We start from the raw sequence: 16613 nt of genomic DNA, 5'->3' as shown, positions 1-16613 counted from the left end.
TCTGGAACTCCACGACCCTCAGATTAGAACATTATCTCTCCTCCCTGGGTCGCCAGGTTCCAGACCCTCGAACGTCAACAACATTGCTCCTGCCTGGGTCTGGAACTCCACAGCCCTCAAACTAGAAGAAGACATCTCGTCCCTGGGTCGCCAGCTCCCAGACCCTGAAACTTCAACAACATTGCTCCTGCCTGGGTCTGCAGCTCCACGACCCTCAGACTAGAACATGACCTCTCCTCCCTGGGTCGCCAGGTTCTAGACCCTCGAACGTCAATAGCATTGCTCCTGCCTGGGTCTGGAGCTCCACAACCCTCAAACTAGAAGAAGACCTCTCCTCCCTGGGTCGCCAGCTCCCAGACCCTCAAACGTCAACAACATTGCTCCTGCCTGGTTCTGGAGCTCCACGACCCGCAGACTAGAACATGACCTCTCCTCCCTGGGTCGCCAGGTTCCAGACCCTTGAACGTCAACCACATTGCTCCTGCCTGGGTCTGGAGCTCCACGACCCTCAGACTAGAACATGACCTCTCCTCCCTGGGCCTCCAGGTTCCAGACCCTCAAACGTCAACAACATTGCTCCTGCCTGGGTCTGGAGCTCCACAACCCTCAAACTAGAAGAAGACTTCTCCTCCCAGGGTCGCCAGCTCCCAGACCCTCAAACTTCAACAACTTTGCTCCTGCCTGGGTCTGGAACTCCACAACCCTCAGACTAGAACAGGACCTCTCCTCCCTGGGTCGCCAGGTTCCAGACCCTGGAACGTCAACAACATTGCTCCTGCCTGGGTCTGGAGATCCACGACCCTCAGACTAGAACATGACCTCTCCTCCCTGGGTCGCAAGTTTCCAGACCCTCGAACGTCAACAACATTGCTCCTGTCTGGGTCTGCAACTCCACCACCCTCAAACGAGAACAAGACCTCTCCGCCCTGGGTCGCCAGGTTCCAGACCCTCAAACTTCAACACCATTGCTCCTGCCTGGGTATGGTGCTCCACGACCCTCAGACTAGAACATGACCTCTGCTCCCTGGGTCGCCAGGTTCCAGACCCTCGAACGTCAACAACATTGCTCCTGCCTGGGTCTGGAGCTCCACGACCCTCAGACTAGAACATGACCTCTCCTCCCTGGGTCGCCAGGTTCCAGACCCTCGAACGTCAACAGCATTGCTCCTGCCTGGGTCTGCAACTCCACGACCCTCAAACGAGAACAAGACCTCTCCGCCCTGGGTCGCCAGGTTCCAGACCCTCAAACTTCAACAACATTGCTCCTGCCTGGGTCTGGATCTCCACGACCCTCAGACTAGAACAAGACCTCTCCTCCCTGGGTCGCCAGCTCCCAGACCCTCTTACTACAACAACATTGCTCCTCCCTGGGTCTGCAGCTCCGTGACCCTCAAACTAGAAGAAGACTTCTCCTCCCTGGGTCGCCAGCTCCCAGACCCTCAAACTTCAACAACATTGTTCCTGCCTGGGTCTGGAGCTCCACGACCCTCAGACTAGAACATGACCTCTCCTCCCTGGGTCGCCAGGTTCCAGAGCCTCGAACGTCAACAACATAGCTCCTGCCTGGGTCTGGAGCTCCACGACCCTCAGACTAGAACATGAACTTTCCTCCCTGGGTCGCCAGGTTCCAGACCCTCGAACGTCAACAACATTGTTCCTGCCTGGGTCTGGAGCTCCACGACCCTCAAACTAAAACAAGATTTCTCCTCCCTGGGTCGCCAGCTCCCAGGCCCTCTTACTACAACAACATTGCTCCTCCCTGGGTCTGGAGCTCCACGACCCTCAGACTAGAACATGACCTCTCCTCCCTGGGTCGCCAGGTTCCAGACCCTCGAACGTCAACAACATTGCTCCTGCCTGGGTCTGGAGCTCCACAACCCTCAAACTAGAAGACGACCTCTCCTCCCTGGGTCGCCAGCTCCCAGACCATCTTACTACAACAACATTGCTCCTCCTTGGGACTGGAGCTCCACGACCCTCAGACTAGAACATGACCTCTCCTCCCTGGGTCGCCAGGTGCGAGACCCTCGAACGTCAACAACATTGCTCCTGCCTGGGTCTGGAGCTCCACGACCCTTAGACTAGATCATGACCTCTCCTCCCTGGGTCGCCAGGTTCCAGACCCTCGAACGTCAACAACCTTGCTCCTGCCTGGGTCTGTAGCTCCACGACCCTCAGACTGGAACATGACCTCTCCTCCCTGGGTCGCCGTGTTCCAGACCCTCGAACGTCAACAACATTGCTCCTCCCTGGGTCTGGAGCTCCACAACCCTCAAACTAGAAGAAGACCTCTCCTCCCTGGGTCGCCAGCTCCCAGACCCCCTTACTACAACAACATTGCTCCTCCTTGGGTCTGCAGGTCCATGACCCTGAAACTAGAACATGACCTCTCCTCCCTGAGTCACCAGGTTCCAGACCCTCAAACGTCAACAACATTGCTCCTGCCTGGGTCTGGAGCTCCACGACCCTCAAACTAAAACAAGATTTCTCCTCCCTGGGTCGCCAGCTCCCAGACCCTCTTACTACAACAACATTGCTCCTCCCTGGGCCTGCAGCTCCATGACCCTCAAACTAGAAGAAGACTTCTCCTCCCTGGGTCGCCAGCTCCCAGACCCTGAAACTTCAACAACATTGCTCCTGCCTGGGTCTGGAACTCCACGACCCTCAGACTAGAACATGACCTCTCCTCCCTGGGTCGCCAGGTTCCAGACCCTCGAACGTCAACAGCATTGCTCCTGCCTTGGTCTACGGCTCCATGACCCTTACCCTAGAAAAGCAGCACCAGCTCCTTCCTGGACCTCCAGCTCAATGACTCTCAGACTGCAAAGATAGCACAGGCTCCACCCCCGGCTGCAGGTCCAACACAATCAGATTTGAGCACTGGCAACACCAGCTCCTGTGTGTCTCTTCCGCGTCATGATCCTTAAGTTAGAACAGCAGCATCATCTTCTCCCTGGGTCTCCAGCTCTACGATCCTCAAACTGGAACAGCAGCACCAGCTCCTCTGGGATCTTCTACTCCTTGACCCTAAGGCATCAGTGGCAGCACCGGCTCCTCCCGTGGGCTCCAGCTCCAGGAACCTCAGACCGGAAGAAAAACACCAGCTCCTCCCCATGCCTCCGGCTCCTTGACCCTCATAAACCATCCCTTCTCCTGAAATGTAGCAGTCAGGAAAACTGCAGTGGAAGTAAATAAATAAATGTTTTCCTTTCTAATTGATGTTTCTTTTCTCTTCACGCAAGTCAGGAAACTTTTCTACTTTCCCTCAACCTTGCAATCTACTTATATTCAATTGTAAGATTGAAATCCACCCTTTGAAATGACCTTTAGAAACTTAGTCATTCTTTTTTACTATGATCTTATCTCACAGCTCTAGAAACCATCTTTCACTTTGCCTGTGCAGAAGTCTTATGAACATTCGAACTATGAATTTACTTGGTTGAGATTCCTAAAATACACATTATCCCCAAATGTTCCTGCCCTCCTTAAAATCTTCTAACACGTTCCCCTCACCCAAGAATAAATGCCAGGTCCCATCCATAGCCCACAGTGCCCAGCACGGCCCTGCCCTCTGCCCTGGCCTTATGGTCTCCCCTCTGCGGTTTCTTTCCTGCCAGACAAGCCTCTGTCACTTCCTCAAACCACACGGGCTCAGGCCTGACTCCGGGCCTTTCCCCCTGCGGTGCCCTCTGCGTGGAGTGCCTTTCCCCGGCTCCCCACCCTCCTCTCAACCCGCTCCGCTCCAGCCTGCTGGCCGCCCCTCAGGTCAATGAACACATGATGTCCTCCCACCATAGGCCTTTGCACATGCTGTTCTCTGTTCCTGAAACACTTTCCCCAACCATCTGGGCTCACTTTTCTAATTACCATTCATCCTTGGAGTCTCCACTGACATATTGCTCCCTGCCTGTCCCCACCAGTTGGACTTCACCTTGGTTAGGTTGAAAACCCCCATCTCCTGACTCCAGGAAGCTAGTTGATATCCTGGCGCTTGGAACTTTCCCATTACAGCGTTTTGCACACTTGTAATTGTTCTATTAGTTTGGTGTAAAAGTCATCTCAGTTTTTGCCATTACTTTTACTGAACTGCAGCGCCAGCTCTTCCCTGCTTTTGATTTCCATTACTTTGAATGGCAAAAACCGGGATTGCTGCTGCTCCAACCTAATAGTATCATTTATATTTATTCATCCATCATCTCTCTTCCCCTCTAGAAAGTAAGCTCCATGAGAATAGGGACCAAATCTACTCCGATCACTCCACCTTCCTGGCTTGTTGCCAGTAATTATTTACCGACTGACTGATAGAGAAATATCTTCATTGTTGCTGGGATGAACCACATAACATGACGTGTCCCTTTGAAAGTCAATGTCATGGACAGTTTGCATTTGCTTTTCATTCTTGCACCCGTGGCTTGGCTGGGCTTAGGCTGATCTAGTCTGGGCTTGACTCCAGGCTGAGGGTTGGAACTCTGAGTGCTCCACACGCCTCTCATCCTGCAGCCAGAGCCGAAGTTCCCTGGGGCACGCTCGTCTCGTGGGAAAAATCAAGAGCATTAGAGGGCAGGCCTGGCAGTGCCAACACATTCCAGGCTTCTGCCTGTGCCATGTCTATGAAAATCTCATTGGCATAAGCAAGTCACTCAGACATGAGCAATACCTCCATCTTAAAAGAAAGGAGAAGGAAATAGCAATGTTTTTAGGAAAAGACTAGGAGGGGGCGGTGCAGATCTAGGCATTACACATTCCAGTTTCCTATAGTAGAAAATGGGAGCTAATCCAAGGCTTGACTTCGATGCTTCCAGTTTAGGATCAAAGCCAAAACAAGGAAATAGGGGCATTTCAAGGGAACGCCCTCTTTACACTTGTTCTTTGTATAAGAAAAGAAAACTTTTCTCAGGAGCCCTGTCATAATCCTCTTAGGTCTTGTGGGCCAGAATGAGTCAGAGGGAAGTCCTCACTGCAAAGGGAGCTGGGAAGTATCTGGCAAAGGTGACTGGCATGGCCAAGACTGGTTTTGACCAATTATGATCCATTTCCATTTTGCCTAGAAAAAAATCCAGTTAGCAAGTAGGGTGGGGATGGCTGTTGGGTGAGCAAACATCAGCACCTCCTACTTTATCTTCTTCCACTGCCAGCATCCAATCCAGGGGACAGCCTGTTGTTCCCTCCCTCAGATGCCTCCTCCATTGGTCAGCCTGTTTTCTTCCTACGCCAGGTACCTTTATTGGTATTGCACCTTCTCTAGCCTGGACCATAATTGCCCCTAATATCCTACCTCCTGTCCCTTCTCTTCCAAAAGACTGACAGATACCTGATCTCTCAAGTACTATTCTAATTTGATTACTCCAGCACCCAAGTATCTTTGATAACTCTGTCTCATCTACCAAGTTAGAACCTCCTTAGGATGAAAACCAAGGCCTTCCATAATATGATCATTGGTAAGGAAAACAAAACAAAACAAAACAAAAACAGTACCGTTTGCCTCTAGCCTGTGGAGGGAACTGAGAAACACAACCCTCCAGGCCATGATGTTCCTGAGTCGACATGAAGCATGCTCAAAGAATATGAACCCGTTCAGATGAGGCCACAAGTTGACCGTGTTTAGATGTAGGCAGAGACAAGACCACTCTGCAACCACAGAAATCACTGAACATGCCCCTTTGCTAACATGAGTGACAGCTGCCTCTTTACCAATGACAACTCTAGCCTGCTTCAAGCTTCCCACTCTGGAGATAAAGTATTTAAGATACACAATCACCAAGTTGCCCTCACTTCTTGACCTTGCCTCCTTAATCCCTTTTTGGAATCGTTCAGTAGAAGTCTAAATCCTCTTAGAAGCACTGCCCCTTCCCTCTTACTGAGATGCCCCCAGGTGGCCATGGGTGTGGAATCTCCATGACTGCAGCAAGCTAAATAAACTGACTGTGACTGCAGGGAAGGCCCTGGGAGTCTTAGGTGGGTGGGCTTTAACATCATGGTCTAACTTTACAACTTTACAACTGTTCCCCAATAGCTTCTTTATAGTTCAGACTTTTTTTTTCCCCCCCACAATCACACTTAATTCTGAACAAGTTGCTGGATCCAGCTGCTATTTTGCAAGAAATACACAGGACAGAGAGAGGAATGTGCTGACTGCACCATAAATTCGGAATCGCCAAAATCCAGACTGTGAAAATCTCTATAGGTCACAGGGCTCAGGCACCGTGTCAAAGAAGTTCTAAGAAAAAAACAGGCATGGAAGGGAAATCTGGAAATTTAAGAGACTTACCAAGATTTACCAAATGGGTAACATGAACTGTGCTGTTTAGGGAGGCACATGGGGGTGATTAAGCCATGCAGATTGTAGGGAGGTAGTTGACTATGAGAATCAGCATAAGGGTTACTTTTGGAGGGAGGGAGGGAGAGACTGTGATTGGGATGCAGCCGTGGAGTGGACTCCAGCTAGGTGCTCTTTCTTGACTTTGTCTTGGTGATAAGAACGTTTATTTATAATATCTCCCTAAGGTCTATATTTGTGTGTGTGTGTGTGTGTGTGTGTGTGTGTGTGTGTGTGTGTGTGTGTTTTTGTACCTGTGTATGATTTTAAAATAAAAAGGCTAAAGAGAATATCCTTGAAGTTTCAGTTCTGTACATAGGAGTCTATAGATGAGGGAAGCAAGAAGTCCAGTGAGAGGGCTGTCGGCAAACCAGGAGAAGGATGAGGGAGCTTGACTCAAGATGGTGGCGGCAGAGACCAGGAGTTGTGTTCAGATTCCAGATGTTTTGGAAGGAAGAACTAACGGGAGCCTCTGACACATTGAATTGGGCATGGGAGAAAAAGGAGAAGCAATGTCATGCTGTCACCTCTTTTTGACATTATTGTGCACCTGGTGAACATGATGGCCAATCAAAGACATTGGAGTGGATGAGATGAAGGTTTCACAAAAGTGCTGAAGAAACAGCTGTTGTCTGTGGGCAGGTGACGCCAGTCCAGGGAGGAAAAAAACGGTAGCGAGTAGATGTCCTTTTCCACCAAAATGTATCATTCCTGTCGCGGAAGCTCCTGGTAGATATTAGACGGAAACAGCATAGCCCAGAGACACTGGAATACATTTTAGTTGTCTTGAAACTATAATACCCAAATCTGACTATCTGTTCAGTGCTGCAATCTGACTATCTGTCATATTTGGGTATTATAGTGTCATAAGTGAGTGTCATAAAATGAGTTAGGAAGTGTTTCTTCTGCCTGTATTTTCTGAAGGCATTTATGGTCGATGTTATTTCTTAACGACTGTCAACCCAACACTTCAGATATGCATTGCCCCGGGAACTGGGGCATCAAGACCCCGCATCTATTTCACTTCCGAAATTCAATATAAACAAAGCAACCTTTTGTTGGAGCTCACAGCCCATTTGTTGAATTGAGTAATCCATCTCGCCTCCTTAAAAATGTCAAGTTTGGGCACGGTGGCTCACGCCTGTAATCCCAGCCCTCTGGGAGGCCGAGGCGAGCGGATCACGAGGTCAGGAGATCGAGACCATCCTGGCTAACACGGTGAAACCCCATCTCTACTAAAAAAATACAAAAAATTAGCCAGGAGTGGTGGCGGGCGCCTGTAGTCCCAGCTACTCTGGAGGCTGAGGCAGGAGAATGACGTGAACCTGGGAGGCAGAGCTTGAAGTGAGCCGCGATCGCACCACTGCACTCCAGCCTGGGGGACAGAGCAAGACGCTGTCTCCAAAAAAAAAAAAAAAAAAAAAAAGTCAGGTTCATAAAATAAGGAACCAAGACTTTTAAATATTTTATGGGAAAAGATTGTCAATAGCCAACTCTTTTACATTATTTTTATAGGTCACACTGAAATTGGCAAAATAGCAATGTGCAGATATGTGTCTTATGAACATCTGCTTTTTAGCAATGAGAATCCTATCTTCCTACTGGCTTTTGTTACTATTTCTGACACGTCTAACTTATTTTTTGCTCTCTCACTAGCTATAGGGTTTTCCAGGTCTGCCCCCCAATATGTAATACAATTTGTATTTATTTATTTATTTATTTATTTATTTATTTTTATTATAGACAAAGCCTCACGCTGTTGCTCAGGCTGGAGTTCAGTGCCACAATCACAGCTGCCTGTCACTTTGAACTCCTGGGCTTAAGCAGTCCTCACACCTCAACCTACCAAGTACCTGTAGTAGCTACAGGCATGCACCACCACTCCTGGTTAATTTTTTTGTCTTTTTTTAATAGAGTTGGGGGTTTCGCCATGTTGCTCAGGCTGGTTTTGAACTCCTGGCCTCAAGTGATCCTCCTGCCTTGGCCTCCCAAAATGCTGGGATAACAAATATGAGTTACCACACTCAGTCTGTGGTAATGCAATTTTTAAGCCAACATTTTCCTGGACTAAAGGAGCTGTTGAAGTCTAGACTCCTAGGAAAATCCTGATGTCCTGCTTATAAATAGACATCCTATTTGAGCTGAGTTTTTTTTGCAGAAGGGCTGCCTGCAGCTTTAAATGGGCTCCCAACCTCGGATTCTGGGAAGTTGTCAGCCAGCTGCACTAGGAGTGAGTTATGATGTCAGCTTTCCAGAATTCCTAATGAACTCCAGAGCAAAAAATGCTGTTGCTCTGCCTCCCCCAAGTCACATTTCTAGTTGATTAATGAGCAAAGGAATAGAAAAATCTATGGCTTTGGAGAAGGAGGAAGAGTGAAACGATTTCTGCTTTAAGAAAGTACAGTGCCCTGATTATTTTATTTGTTACGAAAAAGGAATTTCATTTTCTATTTATTTCCTCCTTTAAATCTCGATTCAGACCCCCTCTTCCCTCTTCCCAGCCATAAAAAGCAGATTTGGCTCTATACCCCTCCCTCTACCTTCATCCCTGTTTATTTGGTCCAAGATAGAAAATCCAGCCCTGCCGTTTTTGGGGCCGTTGTCTTAGCTCCTTGAGGTCTGGTTAAAATCTCATCTAGTATACATAAAATAAATCTGCAACCCTCCATTAAAAGTCATGGCCTTCTGGCTGCAAAGAGATACATCCAGGTGAAAGTTGTGGTTGGTTATGTCCAGCTCAGCCCTTCTGTGGCCCTGCCCCAGCATGGGCTGCACATCCTCCCACCGGCTGGGACATCCAGGGCAGCTGATCCTTCAGGTGAAAATCACTCTGTACAATTACCAAGTTCCATATCAACACCTTCTGTGAGGCTGCTTAGGCTAATTAAAAGTCATGCTTCTTTGGAGAAATGTCTATTGAAATCCTTAGCCATTTTTTAAGTGGGTTATTAGGGATTTCTTTTTTTTTTTTTTTTTTTTGCTATAAAGTTGTAGGGGTTCCTTACATATTTTAGAAATTAACCCTTATCAGATACATAGTTTGCAAATATTTTCTCCCATTCTGTAGGCTGCCTTTTTACTCTACTGATTGTTTCCTTTGCTGTGCAGAAGCTGTTTAGTTTGATGTAGACCTACTTGTCTATTTTTGCGTTAGTTGCCCTTGCTTTTGGTGTTGTATCCATGAAACCATTGCCAAGACCAATGTCATGAAGCTTTTCCCCTATGCTTTCCTCTAGGAGCTTTATAGTTTTAGGTCTTACATTTAAGCCTTTAATCCATTTTTAGGTGATGTTTGTAAATGGTGTAAGACAAAGACAAGGGTCTAATTTCATTCTTTTGCATATGTATATCCAATTTTCCCACCACTATTTGTTGAAGAGGCTATCCTTTCCCTATCGTGTATTCTTGGCACCCATATTCAAAATCATCCTACTATATATTTGGGTATTTATTTCTGGGCCCTCTATTTATTATAATTCCATTCATCTACAGGTCTGTCTTTATGCCAGTACCATATTCTTTTAATGCCTATAACTTTGTAATGTATTTTGTGATCAGGAAATGTTATGCCTCTAGTTTTATTCTTCTTTTTCAAGATTATTTTGGCTATTCGGGGTCTTTTGTGATTCCACAAAAAATTCTGAATTTTTTTTTTGTTTCTGTAAAAATAAAATTCCATGGGATTTTGGTAGGGATTACTTTGAATCTGTAGATTACTTAGGGTAGTATGGACATTTTAACAGAATTAAGTCTTCCAATCCATGAACATGAGACATCTCTCCCTTTGTTTGTGTCTTCTTTAATTTCTCTCATCAATATTTTGTAGTTTTCAGTGTACAGATCTTTCACTTCCTTAGTTAAGTTTGTTTCTAAGTATTTTTTGATGCTATTGCAAACTGGATTGATTTTCTAATTTCCTTTTCAGATAGGTTGTTGTTAGTATATAGAAACACAAGTGATGTTGACTTTGTATCCTGCAACTTTACTGAATTTGTTTATTAATTTTAGCAGGTTTTTTTAAAAGAGTTTTTAGAGTTTTCTATATATAAGATCCATATATAAGATCATGTCATCTGCAAAAGGGAAAGCTTAACTTCTTCTTTTCCAATTTAGATACCTTTTCCTTGACTTGTTGTGTTGGCTAGGATGTCCAGTACTATGTTGAATAGAAGTGGTGGAGTAAGCATCCTTGTCTTTTTCCTGTTCTTGGCGGAAAAGCTTCCAGTTTTTTACCACTGAGTGTAATGTTAGCTGTAGGCTTTTCATATATGGCCTTTATTATGTTGAGTTAATAATTTTTCTCTATGCCTAGTTTTTGAGTGTTTTTATAACAAAAGAGTGTTGAGTTTCATGAAATGCTCTTTTTGTATCACTTGACGTGATCATGAGATTTTTCTCCTTCATTCTGTTAATGAGGTGTATCACATACAACAGCTATATGAAAAGATGCTCAGCATCCCTAATCATCAGGTGAATGCAAATTAAAACCAAAATGAGATATCACCTCACATCATTTTTTAGGATGTCTATTATTAAAAAAACAAAAGACAATAAGTGTTGGTGAGAATGTGGAGAAATTGGAACCCTGCTACACTGTTGATAGAATGCAAAATGGTGCAGCTACTATGGAAAAAAGCGTAAAGATTCCTCAAAAAACTAAAAATAGAACTATCATATGAACTAGCAATCTCACTTCTGGGTATTTATTCAAAAGAACTGAAATTAGGACCTTGAAGAGATCTCAGCACTGCCATCTTCATTGTTCATAGTAGCCAAGATGTGAAACCAATCTTGATTGATGGATGAATGGATTTTTAAAATGTGATGTAATATATACATATAATAAAATATTATTCAGCTTAAAAAAAAAAGAAATCTTGCAATCTATGACAACATGCATGACCCTTGAAAGCATGATGGCAAAGCTCTGAGAGGGAGGAGAAACCAAGAGCTGGGCATTACTAAGGTGGGGGTGGCAGGGAGGGTGGGGGGCAGTTATTGATAACCTCCCTGCCATACACACACTGTAGAGGGCAACAGACACATGTCCACATTCTGAAAAATAGAGGAGCTGGGAAGTTGGAAGTCCCATTTGGTTGGTTGGCTCAAGTATCCATTAGCTGGGGTTTCTGGAATTTTCCCTCATTGCAGCTTTGATAGTGGGAGTCTGCACACCCCACCCATTAAAGACAAGAAAGACTCAGAGACTCAGGCTCCCATCCACTCCCAGACTGAGAAGTCATACCCTTGGAATTTTGCTTTTAGGCTTATGCTGGGCCCAGGGTTGGTTATGAACAGAAGCAGAATGGCTACTGCCCAGCAAGGCGTGTGCTATTCCACTCAGCTTTGACCACCCAGAATCAAGTGAGTTGGCACAGTGCTTGACACATCCTGAGGGTAGCTGTTATGAATAGGACAATTTTGTGTTTCCTCTCCTATGTTTTCAGTTTTTGTGAGATCAGAAACTAGGTTTATCTTTGTATTCTAAGGGCCTAGAAAATTTTTGTCCTATAATTGTGGCTCAGTGAACATGTTTGTTGATTTCCTCATGAATGAGATATTCAACAGAGCCCTCTGTAAGCAGGAAAATATTTACATCATTTGGAATGTACTGGGCTACAGTTTCAGAACACCTGACTAGCTCCATCTTGTGCTCTTTTTGGATAGCGTCTTGTCTCATATGAACAAGACATCTGAAGCCTGGAGGTCCCAGGGCTGAAGTGGCAACAGTGCGATGCTGCCCATGGATACAGGGTCATTCCATGTTTCTTCCCTGCCTTCCTCAGCATGTTAACTTTTCATCTGCACGTCTGCATCCTCGTGGTCACAAGATGACTGCCAAGCTCCAGCTCTCCCATCCCTAGAAAGGAAAAAGAATCAGGGTTAAACAGCGCTGTCATGAGATTTTGTCAATTTTTATTTCAAAGTGGGCAACTCCCCAACATACTTCTCTTTACACCTCATTAGCCAGAACAGATTCACATGGCAACTCCTGCATCAGTCTCTGGCAAAAGGAAAGGATGAACCACGGTGGTTTTAAGCCAGATTAATCCTCTGTGACTGAAGATGGGCTAGCTTCTCTGAGATCTTGAGATTCCCATCTCTTTTCTTGACACAAAGTTGGGGATCTGTGTGCAGAGAAGAAGCAGGAGGTGATGGCTGTTGTGTAGACAACCAAGAGTGTCAATGACTACTATGACTGCTGTTATTGCTCCTAGAAGATCTTGCTAACCCTATGGAAATTTGACCCTTATGATCAGCTCTACTGTAATAAAGTGGATGATGGTAGGACCAGGAGCAATAGAAGACCTGGGGTATAGTCCTGGCTCTCCCCAGGCTGCAACACAGACGATGACATTTCTAGAATGTGCTCTTGATACAGAAAGGCTGGACTCCCAGCTAAACCCTACCCTTAAGCCTGGAATCATGGCCCTAAGTGAAAACAACTGACCTCCTTTTTCCACCCAAATGTTGCCTTTTTGACCTGCCCTACCCTATCCTGTGCCCATTAAAGACTTCAGCTGGCAAAGCAATATAAATGGCCGAGGTCGAGGATAGAAGCAGCTGAGCATCGGAGGTTACGGACAGATGCCACTAACTTGAGACAGTGTGGTTTCAGAGAGGGGCCTGGCCAGAGACGTCGGGGCTTCAGGGACAGATCACTTTCCCATCCCCTTTCCAGCCTCCCTTTCCGCTGAGAGCCACTCACTGCTCAATAGTCTTCCACATTCATCACTCTTCCAACAGTTCATGTGACCTGGTTCTTCCTGGTTCGCCGGTCAAGAATCCGGGTGCCAAGAGGGCAGGGGCTGCTACCCTGACCCTCCAATGAGTCGGTTGGTACTTGGCCATCCCTGGACAGCAGAGCTGAAAGAGCATCGGTTGTAACACGCTTGGACTCTGCTGTGGGGTCTGCATAGAGTCTGCTCCCGCCAGAGAGGAGCGAACAGCTGGTTCCAGCACAGAGTGGCCAGTAGTGAGCTGAGTAAAATGAGCTGCTCCAGTTCCTGCCTGCGAAGGGAAGAGGTAGGGGCTATCCCAACTCACTATCCCATCTTGCCCTCACTTATAAAATCGATAGACGGTGTGTAGGCCAGAAGAGGCCCACCTTCTCAGGGGCTTGTGGAAACGTAAGGTGATGTTTTTGTTGTCACAATAACTGAAGGGCACTGCTGTCATTCCAGGGGATGGGGTCAAGGACAGTAAGTCTCTTGCAATGCTTTCAAATGCCAATAGCACCTGCTGATGCTCTCTGATGTTTGTTTCAGCTCAGAAAGTCTCCTCCATTCCTCCTTCCTCTCCATTCCTCCTTCCTCTCCATTCCTCCTTCCTCTGTGGTCCCAGCTTACACCAGTCATCGCCAGCCAGTTGCCCAGCTAGGCTCCTGTGGCAGTCAAAACACAATCTTCATGCCTAGAACCTGCTGAGACTTACCAGAGGCCACCAGGAGCAAGAGGAGCTGTGGATATTCTCAGGAAGATGAGGACAATGTCATACCATGTCCCAGCCTGTGACCACCCTCTCTGCTGCTGGACTCAGCTCCTGGCGCAGTGGTCACTGGGGTGTTCCCAGCATCTGCCTGTACTATTCAAGGGTTGCAGCAACCAGTTCCAAGCTAGGGCTCATGATTCAGGTCTACGGAGGTGGAAATTCAGTCCTCTGCCTCTCCCTGCTTCTTTCTGCTTCCAGGACACTGGGCACATTCTTACTTATGAACTTTACTCCAAGGTGTGATCATGTAGAAGTTGATCATTTATTCATGAGAGCATATTTTTTTTCCTTTTTGTTTAGAGACAGAGTCTTGCTCTGTTTCCCAGGCTGGAGTGCAGTGGCGCGATCTCGGCTCACTGCAAGCTCCGCCTTCCGGGTTCACACCATTTTCCTGTCTCAGCCTCCCGAGTAGCTGGGACTACAGGCGCCCACCACCATGCCCGGCTAGTTTTTGTGTTTTTAGTAGAGACGGGGTTTCACCGTGTTAAGCCAGGATAGTCTCAGTCTCCTGACCTCGTGATCCACCTGCCTCGGCCTCCCAAAGTGTTGAGATTACAGGCGTGAGCCACCGCGCCTAGTGAGAGCAGATGTTTTTAAACATGAAATTTCAAAATCACATTTGAAATCTATTACAAATAAAGTTTACCATTTCTTGGTGTTTGCAGAGGCAGCAGGATGATCTTCAAGTACATAGCTAGGGTGTGGAGGGAGGGGGATGCCCCAGTGCAGAACCAAACTAGGGGATTCAGCATCCACCAGCACTGGAGCACCATAAGCCCCAGTTCCTGACCAGTGTTCTGGCTGGTCATGACTGTGCTGTGTGGATATTTGAACACTGCCTACAGACATCTCCGTGTATTCCAGGGTGTACAGGTGATACTGTGTACCCGTCACAGTGACAGGTGTACTGATACAGGTGACAGGTGTACCTGTCACTACCCCCAATCTCCGTGCTTTTGCCTGGCATTACTCAACCCTGCCTGAGATGGTGAGTGTGATCTGGGGGAGGGGGTTGCTGGGCATTGTCACCTTGTCCCACCAGGCCCACTCACCCGTCCTCCATCCTGCTGCCTGCCCTGGGAGGCTGATACATATGTCCCACAGCATGGCCCTTGTGGCCTCTGGCTTCTGGGTGTGGCTGGTGGGGGCTTTGCAGGTGGTTGCAGGAGGGGCACGGAGTTCACTTCCCAGACTCTGTGCCTGTGGGGTAAATATGGCCGGGCTATGTCCCTTGATTAGAGACCCCAGCTGCCTCCCAGGCCAGTTTCTCCACTTGACTCTCCTCTCCCAGCCTACATCACCTACCCATTCCCGAGATCCTTTGCGCCCAAGCGAGCAACAGCCCCTACCTCTCCTATTCCTGGTCCCAGGCGCTTGTGCTCCCCCTCCTGCTGAACCCCTTACCACTCACTAAGCAATCCCCATGGGCCTGTGCCCTCCGCTTCCAGCTGGAGTCCTGGCACGAAGGGGAGTTCCATACTGACTGAGACTGAGCGTCCACCACAGAGACAAAGGGGGACCTAAAGTGAAGATTCGGTTCAGTCACAGAAAAGCCGAGGAGTGGGGTTTCCAACCGGCCCGGGGTTTGGGGTTGGATTCACGCCCACTGCAGCAGTGTCGCTGTAGAAGCTCTGAAGACCAGCATCCATTCCCTTATTTGGAGCACATCTAGTGGGCAACTTGACTGCACCTTGTCATCTCTGGGAAGCTTTAAAAATGCTGATGTCTGCGCCCCACCGCAGAGAGTGTGGGCTGCAGCCTGGGTGTGGGATCAGGGGTCCCCAAGTGGTGCTAAAGAGCATCCAGGGCTGAGTCTACCAAGCCAGACGCTGGGGCTCTAGAGGCAAACACAGCCTGGCCTGTGCTTAAGGACCCCACAGTCTGAGGAGGGAGGCCAAGAAGTCACTCACCGAAACATAACGTTACCAGAAAGGGGTCCCAATGCCCCAAGAGAGGGTCTGTGGACATGCAAGAAAGAATTTGGGGCCCGTCCATAGAATAAAGCAAACGCAAGTGTATTAAGAAAGTAAAGATTTAAAAGAAGGGCTACTCCATAGGCAGAGCCATGACGTGGCTGCTGGGCTGAGTATACTCATAGTTATTTCTTGATCATATGCTAAACAAGGGGGTGGGTTATTCATGAGTTTTCTGAGAAAGGGGTGGAGATTTCCTGGAACTGAGGGTTCCTCCCATTTTTAGACAGTATAAGGTAACTTCTGGATGTTGCCATGGCATTTGTAAACTGTCATGGTGCTGGTGGGAGTGACTTTTAGCATGCTAATGCATTATAATTAGCATATAATGAGCAATGAGGGCGACCAGAGGTCACTTTTGTCCCCATCTTGGATTTGGTGGGTTTTGGCCGGCTCCTTTACCACATCCAGTTTTATCAGTGGGGTCTCTGTGACCGGTATCTTGTACCAACCTTCTCTCTTATCCTGTAACTAAGAACGCGTAAACTCCTGGGAATGCAGCCCAGTTGGTCTCAGCTTTATTTTACCCAGTCTCTATTTAAGATGGAGTTGCTCTGGTTCAAATGCCCCTGACAATCATGGGGCAAGTGTCCAAGTGGAAGGAGGCTCTGGGGCCTCCGAGAGCCCTGAGAGGTGCTGGCCCTGTGACATGGAGAATGGGGTACGCAAAACTTCTTGGAAGGAACGGCATCAAGCCCCGTAAGCCAGGGGAAAGGGGGAATGGGGAAAGGCACTTCAGGTAGAGGGGGCAGGAAAGGCAGAGGCCCCCAGGGCTGGGTGAGAACTTTCTGGAATGTCTGTAGACTCTGCTTAAAATCCTGCTGGGCCTTCCC

The sequence above is a fragment of the Chlorocebus sabaeus genome, chromosome 2, assembly GCF_047675955.1.
Source record: "Chlorocebus sabaeus isolate Y175 chromosome 2, mChlSab1.0.hap1, whole genome shotgun sequence".
Lineage (NCBI taxonomy): Eukaryota > Metazoa > Chordata > Mammalia > Primates > Cercopithecidae > Chlorocebus > Chlorocebus sabaeus.
This window is presented reverse-complemented; position numbering follows the sequence as displayed.